Source organism: Vicugna pacos, chromosome 30 (assembly GCF_048564905.1).
Source record: "Vicugna pacos chromosome 30, VicPac4, whole genome shotgun sequence".
Classification (NCBI taxonomy): Eukaryota; Metazoa; Chordata; class Mammalia; order Artiodactyla; family Camelidae; genus Vicugna; species Vicugna pacos.
The window spans coordinates 14,402,888-14,416,649 of record NC_133016.1 but is presented as its reverse complement, the minus strand read 5'-3'; the positions used below and the strand labels follow the sequence as shown (position 1 = coordinate 14,416,649).

The 13,762-nt window shown below is 42.3% G+C and overlaps 1 long non-coding RNA gene across 2 annotated transcripts in view; it reads right to left on the bottom strand.

The window, feature by feature from the left end:
- Window positions 1-224: 224 nt before the first annotated feature.
- LOC140690469 (uncharacterized) overlaps window positions 225-13,762 on the bottom strand; it is a 74,822-nt gene continuing 61,284 nt past the window's right edge. For both annotated transcript variants that reach the window (XR_012065768.1, XR_012065769.1), the window contains exons 3-5: window positions 2,697-2,914; window positions 795-938; window positions 225-391 (exon numbers count right to left, since the gene is read on the bottom strand). This is a non-coding gene — a long non-coding RNA (uncharacterized lncRNA). The remainder of the gene's footprint in view (window positions 392-794; window positions 939-2,696; window positions 2,915-13,762) is intronic.

Genomic DNA, 13,762 nt, shown 5'->3' with positions numbered 1-13,762 from the left:
AAAACATACGTCATCCAGGTAGTCACATACCACTAAGCAACTGATAAAGCAAATGCAGGACATGCAACGGCAGTTCTTGGCACTTATCAGTCATGGATATTTGAAAACACCTGTTCCTTACGTGCAGTCCTGAAGGCCACCAACTCCCCAGCAGATATTCAGAGCACTCAGAGTACAAAGTCCTAATCTATTTTAATGGATGGATCAGGGCACAAACATACACATTCACCCTTGATCAGATTTCTTTATTTCCAGTGAGATGAAGGAATATGTTGATGGCTAATGAATAATGTCATTTTCAATTTTGTAAAATGGCTGCTCGGTTCTGTTGGTGGCAGATTGGCTCCAAATACCTGGATTTTCTTCCAATTTGTTTTCCATGTATAGATGCCTGCAAAAAGATAGGGGGGAAACAAAGACACAAGCCACGACCTCTGCTCTGCCCTTTAGGACTGTAGAATCTTACAGAATCCCCCAAATTAAAATCCACGGGTGTTGATTTTATGGACTCCCTGATATCCAAGGCATCGGAAAGCCTTAGGAGGAAAATCCAAACTAAAAGAAAAAATTTTGCTTCCATGAGTGGAGCATGCATTGTTTAAGAGAGCAACTTTAGGAGAGAACTAAATAACTCTTGACCTTTCTGGAGGATGGCTAGGAAGAATTAAACATCTAAACTAAAAAAAAAAAAAAAAAAAAAGGGTGTGCTCATATAATAAAAAATTACTAATCATTGCATGACCCTTAAATCCATGTGATCTAAAATCAATATATTTCTAGTTCTATATACTCACCATTATTTTTTCAACCTGGAGCCTAAGATGATGCTAAAAAACAAACAAACAGAGAAAAAAGAAAAAAAAAAAAGAAGAAGCGATGGTTGGGTTAAATCTACCACATTGGAGTCCAGAGAAAGAAAGTACGGTTCTTCTAGGATCCTAGAGGAAAATAAAAGTTCTTTGTAAAGACAGAAAAAATGAACTTGGGAGAGGAATTCAAATATATTAACTATCAGATAGTCTCATACCACAAATGGAGGTCATCACATACCCAGTGGGGAGAAAACCTCAAACTTTCTGTTCACCTCCCAGCCCCAGCAGAAGCATCGGGGGTTTTCTGTCCACAGCACCTGCAGCTCCTCCAGACGTCCCAGGGCCTTAAGTTTTACTTTGTGGAGTTTGCAGGTGTCCTGACCATTAACAAGGGGTTTGTCTGCATGGGAATTTGGCTGGGCTGAGCTCTGATATGGGGTCACGACTGCAAGATCCAGAAGAGGGGGCAGACAGGTGTTGATGGGATTAGAAAGCACGGAGATATTTCAAGAAAGTTCTTCCTACATGTAATTGAGAAAAAATGAGTTGTGCACAGAGGAGCAGGGGGCAGATTGCAGGTAGGATAGTGGACGCAGGGCAATGCAAGACAGAGGACCTCAAACAGGCAATGGCAGTGGGAGTGGAGAGCACCTTTTAGATGCAGCCGGTTGAGGATGGGAGACACTAAAGGAAGTGAAGAGGAGGAAACGGTAGATTAGGATGACTTTCAGGTTTTAGCGTGGGTGGCAATAGATCGTGAAGTCAGGTTCCACAATAAGAAACAACCATGTAAGGAAGAAAATAATTTGGAATTCTGGAGACAAAGCCAGATTGCATTGGAAAGAAGAATGAATGTAATTTAAGGAAACAGAGGTTTGAATGACTGGTTCAAAAGTGAGGACATGAAGGGAAGGTGAGAGGTGTAATGCACTACCTACGCATGCTGAGAAATCTACGCTGGTTCTCTTCGATTGATTCCCCTTTCCAGCCCCTGACAGTTGGAGAGGCACGCTAAGACTCAGGGGCTCCTTCGTTAACCTCCCAAATTATGGCCCAATCCTCTCTCCTTATTAATGGAAGCCGGTTACCCCTACTCCTTCACACACACAAACACACACACACACACACACAAAACACACAGACTTCAGACTCAGTAGAGACTTCCTACTGTTGCAATTTTTCTTGCCCTACCTCCAGCAGAAAAAAGAAGGAACTGATCACCATTCTCTGTAGAATTTCCCTCCTTGGAAATCAAAGTTAATTAACATTTACTGAACCTTTCCTGGACACATGGCACACTGCCAAATTCCTAAAGGAACAGGAGAACGGATGGGTGGGTGTGGTACTAAAAACACATCAGATGAGAAGAAGCAAGCCAGTTTAACAGGGTGGAGGCGAGTCAAGCACTTTTTCTTCCTATGGCTACGAGACTCAGCCCCCTCGATAAACAGATACCCTCATCATAGAAAGCATTTGCGTGCATAAATGCACAGTGTTTAAGTTTCTTGAAAATCAATTCATAAGCTCAAATACTGAGCCATCTCTAATCACCTCCCTGCAAGTAATAAAAAAACATGAGTATAATAACATTTAAAACATTTTCCACACTAACATCACAAGCCCCATTAGTCCCTCAGAGCCATAGCGCTCAGAGATGCTTTCTCAGTGGGTTCACCCTAAACTACACCATGAATAAACCTCCTAAAAAATATGGTGCCTCTAGATGAAAGACAATAGAGATATCAGAAACTAAATCAATAATAAATTTTCAAGAAGTCCATTTTCAATAAATGATGAGAATCCAAAAAGTGAGAAAATCTGTCTTGGGTATTCCCATCTGACCCGACAGCCTCATTTTAATTTCCATGAATGTGCTTTACTTACAAATGCTCACGTCCTCTGTGAGAAGAGAGACTGCCAGCCTTGATGCTGGGTTTCTGTTGTTTCCTGGTTGAATTCAGGGAGTTGAAGGCTTAACACTTCCTGTAGCATGCAGTTGGCTTTTGTAGATTTATTACCCTCAGCTCTTTCAAGGAGGGGACGCCCAAATAGGAAATTCATCGGATGCTAGTCAGGATGAAAAGAGGGACTCATCGCTCTGTCTGCAAAAGGAGATGTGACACAGGTCTACCACTATGGCTCATTACACACCATGGTAATCCTCTGAGAAGATAAAAAACAATGAACTTTATAAAAAATGCCCATCAGTTGTCCACCCATCCCTATCACATAAATACATAATTTACTTTCTAAACATGAATATTTTGGGCAGTCAAAAATGTATATTAATTACATGGTAGTCTGCCCATTCCAGGCCATTTGTCTAAATATTGAGTTGAGAGGCTTCTTAAATTGCACAGAATTTACCGGGTCGTCTTTAATAGTAATTGACTAAATGCATCATTAGAGTATTTTAAAACCAGGTATTTAGACTCAGTAATCTTTAATGAACTTTTGCATCATTTTAACCTAAGATGTCAAGACTCAATTAGAATTTGAAATTCACAGATCATTGGCCGAAGCACATAACTGGCTTGGGCAGGTTCACAACAGCAGATCACCAGTGAGCTGACTCCTTAAAACAGCCACTCAAACTTCTCCATCAAAAGTGTGCTGATTCATCCACTTGGTATATTTCTTACAAAGAATTAACCACTTTAACATTTTTAAAGGAGGAATTTAAATTTTTTCCCCAGTTGATGTGGGAAAGCGTCTCTTTACACATGAATATCAACTAATTAAAAGTAGAAGGAATGATAGAAATCTGTTAAATTATCATTTTGCAATCTAAACCCCACCCGCAAAAGCAGTGATTCAGACAAGGAACATCAATGGGGACCAAAACCACTGGATAAAACATTGTGAGGAGATAACACTAGTCCCAAGGTGTCATGTGTCATCCCATTATTTGCTAGTTGCAAAGAAAAATATCTTTATAATGAAAAGTTCTGGGCATCTGATTTTGTCTTCACTATTGGTGGATCCTGCTCAAGATGTTCTGAGATGCAATACACGGTATCCAGCAACATCTGTGAGGTCCTTTCATTGACAGTGTTTACCCTGCTGCTAATCGAGCTTTGAGACTTAACCTGCAGTTTTCAGGAAGTAGAGGAACAGCATAAATCACTCCAGCAGGAAGCAATCAGACTAACCTAGGATGGGGGATAGTCCAAGACAATGATCCAGTCACTCCAAAAAGTCAATGTAGTAAACTTAAAAAAAAATGAGGAACTATTATAGATTAAAAGATACTAAACACACACACACACACACATACAAGCAATAACCACAAGCAATGTGTGAACTTTGGATCTTCATTTAAAGCAACAGCCGTAGAAGACATTTTAGGAACAAGTGGGGAAATTTTAATTTGGATTGGCTATTAGATTACTCTAGGTAATTATTGTGGTTATGTCTCATACTGAGGAAATATTTACTGAAATATCTCTTTATGATGAACACAACTTACTCGAATCATACAGCACATACAGAGAAAGATATAAAGCAAATATAACAAAATGTTAACAATTGTATCTAAGTGGTAGGTATACATGAGTTTGTTAAAGAATATTTACAAATTTCTACATGTATATAAATGTACATATATATTTAACATATATGTATATATAGTAAAAGGGAAAAAACAATTCTTGCCTTCATCTTCACGTATTATATTTCTTGGCTTGCCAGTGGTTTTTATCAGTGTGGGCATTTGTGTGTCATGAGGACACTTCCCTAGAAAGGTGTGTATTTGACAGAGTATGTCACATAGCCCTTGTCTATTTACTATTTGTGTTTATTTGGATCTTATTGAATCAGAACTTACTTACACTATGTGGTGCTTCCAGAGATGCACTTCTTTCTGCACTACTGTCAGATTCAGTTCATTCATTCTAGCTGTATATATTTATTTAGCACCTACTAAGTGCCAGGCACAATGCTAGTCTCCAGGAAATCATGGCAAGCAATGCCAATGTGGACTCAGATGTCATGAATCATATTGACTAGTAGAGAAGAGAGACTTTAGATCAAATTGTTACGTGGATAAACAGTAACAAGCCATAATAAGTGTCATGAAAGTAAAGCTTAGGGAACTAGGAGACTAAAACAGAAGAGCCCGGTTTAGTGTGGGGAGCTCAGTACGGAGAGGTGACGAGTCAATAGGTATTTAACTAGAGGAAGGAGGTGAGGAAGGAAACAAAGTCTCCAAGGTGGAAGGGAGTATGGCCAGTTCTAGGAGCAGAAAAGCCAGTGTGGTTGCAGCAGAAAGAAGAGAAGATATGCGGGTGTTGATTTGGCAGAGGGGTAAAGAAAGTCCCACTCACTCAATGCCATTAGGCCGGCTTGAGGATGCTGATTGTTACCAAAGAGGATTGGACAGTTTTAAGTGTGAAAGTGACACAATCTGATTGGCATTTAAAAAGATATCTTGGAACTAAAATATGGTAAATGAATTGATGGGGACCAAGAGTAGAAGCTGGAAGAGAAATCTGGAGGTGATGGAGAAAATCCAGAAAAAAGACAACAGCTGCTTGGGTGGTGGATGTGGAGATGGAGAAAAGCAAACAGATTAAAAAAAAATTAACAAGTAAAATTGACATGTTTTGTGACTGATCAGAAAAGAGCAGATGATGAAAGAGGCACCAAAGATTACTCTTGGGATTCTGAATGAAGCAAAGATGAAAATTTCCGGAAGCCGAGTACTAACCGAGTTCTGGTCCTGGCTCTGTCTTTCGACAGCTGGTGATCTTTGGAACACTATTGAATTTCTCTGGCCTCAGGATCTTCTGAAGAGGATGGAATGTGATTTCTAAACACCTTCTTGTTCTAGAGTTCTCCGCCTGAGTCAGACTCTGCTGCGTGTGCTCTCTGAGTGGCTCAGCATGCTAAACATTGTCCTTAGTCCACATATGTAGACACTGAACCCCATACCTGTCCTCTGATTGGCTGGACAGCCTGAGCTCTGGCCTCACATTCGTTCTCATGACTCAGAGAACCACAGCATGACTGGCTTGGCCTCATTTGCAGTCTCAGACTTTGTTTCCCAAACCTCCAAACTGAATAATGATGCCACAAAGAGAAGGATCACAGAGAGCTAGGATCATGTACTTCAGGGAGGCCTTGAAGGGTGGGAAGGGGGTAGAATAGTGGAGAGGAGGAAGGGGACTCCAGGCAAGCGAGGAGAGCAGTGTGGGATAGGAATGCGCAAGAAACGCTCAGGGCTCTCTCCACCGTGATCAGAGCGTTTGCGTCAAAACATAGTTAGATTCAAGAGAGGTATTCTAGAATTCAAATCAAACATGAATTTTGCTCCTTTGCCAACATCAGAGCCAGAGGTGAAGAGAAGGTTCAATAAAGAATTTTCCAAATGTGAAACAGTGCTACAAACACGCACTAGAATAAGGTTCTCTCAGCAAATATGATGGTGATGGCTAAGCTCGCACTTTGCACGTGCTGCTTAAAATGCATCGTATATGTTGGCAAACACAAACATCTCAAAGGAACAAAGGTGACTAAACGGGGAAGAGACGGCCTGTGCTTCCAGCGACCCCACTCTTTCAGAAGTGGGTAGATAATTAGATGGTGCAGGCAGGAGACATTTGGTTGGGACAGGGTTTCTCTGCCAACTCAGCCTCTGCCATGTCATGAGTCACAGAACTGGCAGGCTCTGAGTACACATGCAGTCTTAAGACCCTCCATGCTTGCCAGTTCTACTGGGTATATGGTACCCAACCAATGCCCACTTCTTTGGGGAGGATGATTGTGAATGAAATTTTTCCTTCGAGGGTGAAAAAGACCTACACATCTTCCTTTATAGTAAGTTGATAAAATGTTTCCAAAATTCAAAAGGGGAACAGAGTCTACTTCATCCATGGCTGGGATTTTCCTTTATCCAAGATAATTTAGACTGAAGGGGAGTTCACAGGCTGCCAAACCTCCCAGGACAGGCTGCTAGCAGCAGGTTCTCTGAGAAAAGCAGCAGATGGCCTCTGGGGAGCAGGGAGAGTCAGCCAAGATTTCCCGGGAGAATCACTGGATGGATGTCCCGATTACTCTGGGCCCACAAGCCCCTAGGCCCAAACCAAACCCAACCTTCAGTTAGAGTTTTAAAGCCTAGGGTTATGTGTGAGTCGTATGCCACAGAAGACACTGGTCCCATCCAGTTCTTCTCCCCAAAGCCAGTCTGGCTAACACGAGTTCTCACAATGCCTAACTTCTCCCAGCCCAAGCCTTGAATCAAGTACTGTTACTCTTCCAGTCCACCTCGCCGCTAGTTTTGAAGACTCATCTGCCCAAGTCATATCAAGCTGGCTGATTGGTTTATGCACAATACTTGCTAACTTAGAGTGCCATGAGTTTGATCAGATAGGATCATCTGTTCTGGTGGCAGGTTTGTATTTCTGGAGGAGGTTCATGGAAAATAAAAAGAGAGCTTTGTTTTTATCTAGAGCAGCCTGCACTTAAGGTTAAAATAGGATTTAGTCTAAGTCAATTCACAAATATTCATTGGATGCTCATTCCTATAAGGCATCTACCATTCTGGGATGAAGCAAAAAGGCAGACAAAGAACATAAAAAAAAAAAAAAAAGAAGTATGGTCTTAGCCCTTTTTTAAGAAGTCATCAATAAATGGGTGTTGATGAGTGGTGATTCTGATCACCACCATACTTCGAGGTGTTGAGTGAGGCGGAAGAAGGCATTCTCAAGGATGCTTTGATCTAGCAGGGGAATTGGGACTCACACATAAAATACCGTATAACAGAAACAGGAAGTAAAGGACCTGACGTCCCCAGCTCAGGCCTTGCACACGCCTGGCTCTGTTACTTGGTCATACTGCTCTCTCTGCCTCCACTGCTCAGGGGCTCACCCCTGGATGCCCAAATCCTCGTCATCATTCAAAGCCTCCATCGGATGCCAAGGTATCCCGCTGTTGACTACAGTATTTATTAATATTCCTGGTTCCAATGATGTCTCCTACTATGTCAATTCTCCTTTTATATCATGTGAAAAAAAAAACGCAATGAAGGCATGCGTGCACCATCTACAGGTTAAGATCCTCCTGCTACCCAAGAATGTTTTGAAAAAATATAACGAAGTCTTTCTTCTTTTATCTCTCGACCTCCTCCAAATTGCTCTTCTCTGTGCCCCATTCCGCAGGAAGGAGCCCACAACATGTGGTCCTGGGTAACCCTGGGAACCAGGAGGCTTGGTGTGTCTAGAAGAAATTCAGTTGAGTTTGTAGCCCCCAAAAAAGATGAATCTAGAAAAGCTTCAGCTAAGCATTCCTCTCTTCTATCTACCATAACTGAGTTTTGATCTCTCACCTACTGCTCCAGCTGCCTTGAAAATAGCCTGTAAATGTATCCTAAATCTGGTTTTTAGGAGAAAGGCCTGACTAAGCACACACAAGGCTGGTGGGAACAGCAGCCTCTCCACACCCAGGAGCTGGATGCTGCCCGCTGGATGGGGAAGGAGAACTCTTCACGTGCATGGATCATCGCTTCAGCTTCTGTGCCCTCTGCTCCCCACTACCTGCAGGTGCCTGAAAAGGATGCAGGGGCAGTTAGAACAGACGTGAGTCTAGTAACCACTGTGTCTTAAGTCCTTGCGCTTTGAACCACACTGCTTTGCAATAATCTGTTTTGCTCAACGATACATCAAGAGCGTGTTCTCTTGTTTTTCTAGGCATATGGTCATGGCAGCTTTTTACGTGGCTAAATATGATGTCACAATAGCAAAGTCAGCAAAGCAAGAGGCGATTCATCTCTGAGGGCACAAATTTGGGCCTCAATGGAAGAGGCAGGATTTAGCAGGACTTTAGAGACCAAGGATTAATAGAACGAATCATCTTACTTCCTCTAAAGGTTTGACCCAGGGTATGATTTGTGCCCACTAAGCTGATATAATGATGAAGAGTCCCTTTTATTAATGTTGCTAAATATGGAACGTGTGGTAGGAACTTATGTAACCTGAAATAACACACGACAGCTAAAGGCTACTTCTCCCATGAGCTCTTGGAGCTGAAGTTAAGTGGGCATCTAATGAAAAGTGTCAATTTGGAAGCATTTATGCTGCTACCTACACTGCACCTTTATCTAAGATAGACCTTTCAGCATTAAGAGCACAAGGAAAAGACTCAGGCCACTCCATAATTTAGAGTCCTGAAGAGGAGCAGCCAGGGAGGTGGTGGGAAAATCAGCAGGTACAGTGTCTGCATGAGAAAAAAAATATTTCAAAAAAGGAAGATGCGGTTACTGTGTCATATGTAGCTGAGACATCAAGTAAGATGGAGACAAAAAAAAAGGGTAGCTGGACTGCACTTATTTTGTTTTTGTTTTAATTGAAGTTTAGTTGAGTTACAATATTAGTTTCAGGTATACAACATAGTGATTTAATATTTTTAATATTGAACTCCATTTAAAGTTCAGGCTGCATTTCTGTTTACATCTTTATCCCTCTCTCAGCAGACTATCTTACCTCCTTCTCTGCCTCATCAACCTGTGACTTCTCCACTTACTTTCCTCAGAAAACTGAAGGAAAGAATGAAATCCTCATTTCAGTACACTGAATATAAAGAAATATCCTAAAGTGACTGAGAATTAAAAAAAAAAAAAGCTTCTCTGCATAAGGAAAAAGAACCTGGAGCAAAACAAACAAAAAAACCCCCCAAGAATCAACATTTGATTTCTCATTGCTGTCCTGCACTTCAAGAGATCAACAGAAGGGGCTGGGGGAGAAACCAGAACTTGGTGGGACCACGAAGGATGAGAGAAACTCACATGGGCAGATCAGAGGAAGGGGTTGCTTTCCAAAGGGGGAAAGAAGAGAGAAACCGGAGATGGAAAGACACAAAGTGTGCTTGGAGGACTTCGCAGAGGCCCCGCCAGCTGCAAAGAGGGCTGCTTCTGCAATACGCAGTAGCAAACAAATGACTCCCGGGGCCAAGCAGCAAACGAATTCACATTTGTAGAGACGTTGCATTTAGCGGCGGCGGCTGCACGACCCTAGGGAAATGAATGGGAGTCTCTCGCTGCTGTCAGGGGCATTTTCCTGGATGATGAATTGACGGCTCCGCAGCCAAGCCCCAGTTCCTCCTGGAGGCCGTGACCCTTGCTTGGTGTGCACCTGCCACCGCAGACCAAGCAAGAAAAAGTATTGTCTTCTTCTTTTTCTTCTGGGTTCTGCAGCTGCTGGACGGCCGTAGGAAATCTTTCTTTACCTCCATCGTAAACCTGAACTTCTCGGGTTTGCAGGGTCAAAGCGTCACATGTTGGGCTGATTCAGGGAAGTGGTACTGCAGAGGCTGATTAGCCAGACCCCGCGCTCCTCACATGGCACTGAAGGCTGTCCCCTCCGTCCTGCCTTTTTTCACTTAGTGGCTTTCTGACCACATTCCTCCAAGCCACATCATGCTTTGTGACAGCTGGAGCGGTTGCCTGGAATCCTGGGGAGGCGGGAGGGCCTCTTGCATGGAGGAGCACGGAGCCATTTCCCTAAAGGGAAAGCAAACTGAGCTTTTGGTGCATAAATTCATAATCCATCCCTCCATGTCAGACAGTTCCGGAAACACCAGGCCAGTAGTCTAACGCTGCCTGGTTTAAAAGATGTTTGTGGCTTTCAAAGAATTAAACTTTTCTATTCCAGTCAAAGAAACACTAAAAGTTAAGTTTCTTGGGGCTTTTTAGCAACATTTGTGGTGGCTTCAAATTGGGACTGAAAGACTTACCATGAAGAATTCTAGAAGCCAGAGACTTTGGGGAATTGAAAAACAAGAGCCACCATCCCGGACTGTTCGCCTCCGTGTCGCACATAAATCATCTCAGTTAATTTTATTTAATCCTAACAACAACCCTTTCATTCCTTCATTAAGTATTTATTTGTTAAGTGCCAGTTATGTCCCAGACACTCTGTTCCAGTGGATGGAGACACAAAGTAAATATAATGAATAAGTAAATCATGTGGTGAGGTAGGAGGTGGTAAGAGCTATGGAAATAACTGATTACGAGAAAGGGGTTCCAGAATCCTGGAATGTGGCGAGGATGGGGTCCCCAGATCTCACTGAGAAGGCCCCCTTTAACAAACACAGGGAGAGTAAGAGAGCGAGTCATGCCACATCATGGGGGAAAAGTGATACAGGAAAAGGCAACTAACGCTGGTTTGGGTTAACATAAGCAGGGAAAATAAAAATAATTTCTTGGAAGAATAATAGAGAGATGATTGAATCTAAGAAAGTGGAAATTGGGTATTATGTATGCAGTAGTCAGAATAACACCGCCCCTCTCTCCACTCCCCGGTTGTCCAGCTCCTAATTCCTGGAAGCTGTGAATAGGTTAGTTTACATGGCAAGGGGGAAATAAAACTGCAGATGGGATTAATGTTGCTAATCAGCTGACCTTAAAATAAGGAGGGTACCTTGGATTATCCGGGTGGGCCTAATATAATCATTAAGGGTCCTTACAATTACAAGAGAGAACTAGAGGAGAGAGAACCAGAGAGATGGCAGTGTGAGACTTCATCCCGACGTTGCTGGATCTGACATGGAGCAAGGGGCCGTCAGCCCATGAGCACAGTGGTCTCCAAACACAGAAAAAGGCCAGGAAACAAACTCTCCCCTGGAACCTCCAAAAAGGAACACAGCCCAGCTGAAACTTTGATTTTAGCCCAGGGAGACTTCTAGCCTCCAGAACTGTCAGGTAATACATTTGTATTGTTTTATGCCATGAAGTTTGTGGCAATTTGTTCAACAGATATAAGAAACTGACCGAAGCATATCTACAGAAAACTCCCCAATAATTCATCCACCTTGGGCTTCAGGACATGTAGGCACCAGACAGTAGGTCGATCTCTTTGGATCGCCCAGGATGAACCTGCTTCAGCCACTTTCCTTACTTGGGTCACTTCTCTTTCCATTCAGATTATGTCTGGTCTGTTTGAAGAACATCACGGTTGGTGTGGACGGAGCTGAGTGAGAAAGTGGAAGCTGGGAGAAGATGGGGTATAAGTGGTGATGGGGTCCAGGCCTGCCAGCTGTCCTAGGCACCTGAGACACATACATACTCCCCTGGGGAGATAACAAAATCATCAATTAACAGAGGAGGAAACTGTGAGATTAAATAACTTTCCCAAGTTTAAGCAAGTGAGATTTGACTCCAAGCCTCTTTGCTTTTAAAGACCTTGAGGTTATCAACTCAGCCAAATGGCTCAAAACAGTGGGAGGATAAAGACTAACTCCTAGTGATGCCATTACAACATTAATGGGTCACCAAACCCCCTCATGGTAGGTTAAGATAGTCCCATTTGTTGATGTCACCATGTTAGTCAAGAGCATTACACCATCCATTAAAAAAAAAAAAAGAAGAAGAAAAAGTCCTCCTTATTTCAGGATTTTAAGTAGATCCAGGCCACACCATGACATAGACCTTGACTCACTCTTACCCTCTTCCTCATACCCTTTCCTTTCCCCTCATCCCCTGCCTTTCTTCCATTACTGAGATACCAAAGGGATTATTCTGGCTTTCCAGCTATAGGTTTTGTTTAATTAAATAAGAAACTTCTATACAATTTAGCTGGACTTGCTCATAATCTTGTTGCTTGTTAACCAAACTGAGCCCAAGACTGTATGCTTTTTCCCAGTCTTTGAGGTTCAAGTTGAGCTCTTCTCTGCACGTATGCAGGAAGCATGCCATCTGTTATTTCTGCCTGCCAGTGTTTCTTCACTCTTCTCTAGCTAAGATTGTCCAAATTTTCCTGGAGATCCACCCCACCCACAATGTATCCAGTCTTGGTAGCTCCATCAATCCAGGTGTGACATCCTATCCTGGCTCTAGACTCAAGCGTAGTCGATCAGACTTCCTGTATTTGAATGTAGCGAGCAGTGAACCAAATATGGAAAATGTTTGAAGCTGTTTCACCCTGGGAGATCTTATCAGACCAACATATTCCAAGTACATGTCTTTCCTTGAGGCCGTGAATTGTTGAAGAGTTTTCTACAGATATGATGATCCCCAGTTTTCACTTTTTCTAAGGTTCAGTAAGCTCGCCATAATCTCACAAAAAAAAAAACATTTTTAATGTTATGTTAACACAAGTCAGTGTTGGCTACTTGCAGTCAACAAACTTAACTAATGAAATCTTGCCTCTTGAGTAACTAGTTTAATTTACTTGGGCTTAATATTTTGTACTTCAAAGGCTATTAGCTCTCTGTGTAACTAAATATGACTCCACTCACCATTAAGACATAGATTTTGCTACTTAACATGGAGGAGATTTTTCTCTACATGTGTGCTTTTTTTCCTAATCATAAACCCCATGTTTGGAATGAAGCAATTCATCTTGCAACTTATCCAGTAACCAGAATCTTACCTTTATTTAGCCTTTTTTTAAAAGGAGTAGGTAAATTGAGATTTGGTCCAAAATTTCAAGCCAGAATCCAAAAGAGAAAACTTGAAAATCAAAAAGACCTTGACAAGGGAAAATTCTACCATTGGAGGAGGCAAGTAGACTGGGGCACTGATGGAGCATTGGCTTTCTAACCATCACAGATTTCATGATAAGAAGAAGAGCTCCTAGGTGCAAAGACAGATACCGTATTCATTTCTCATCCTTTTAACTTAAAATAGCTTTGCATCTACTGGGTTCAGTTCTCTCCTTGGAGGACAGCAGCAGCACCTTCCTGAAAGAAGAGATCCTGGGAGTTGAAGACGGTTCATCCATTTCCTTTGCCTCCACTCCATCTGGGCGTGTTTGCTCCGTGTTCACCCAGCCTCTACCAAGTCTTCATGTCTAAACAGATGTCCTGAAAAGAGATCAAAAAGCCCTCACCCAACTGGCCAGGAGAAATGCTGTCTTCTCAGCCTCCAAGGACACCCCTAGGCTTCCTCAAATGAGGCAAATGGAATTTGCCTGCAATGTTTTGCAGCTGAGTAACATCTTTCCTATAAAAAACTATTC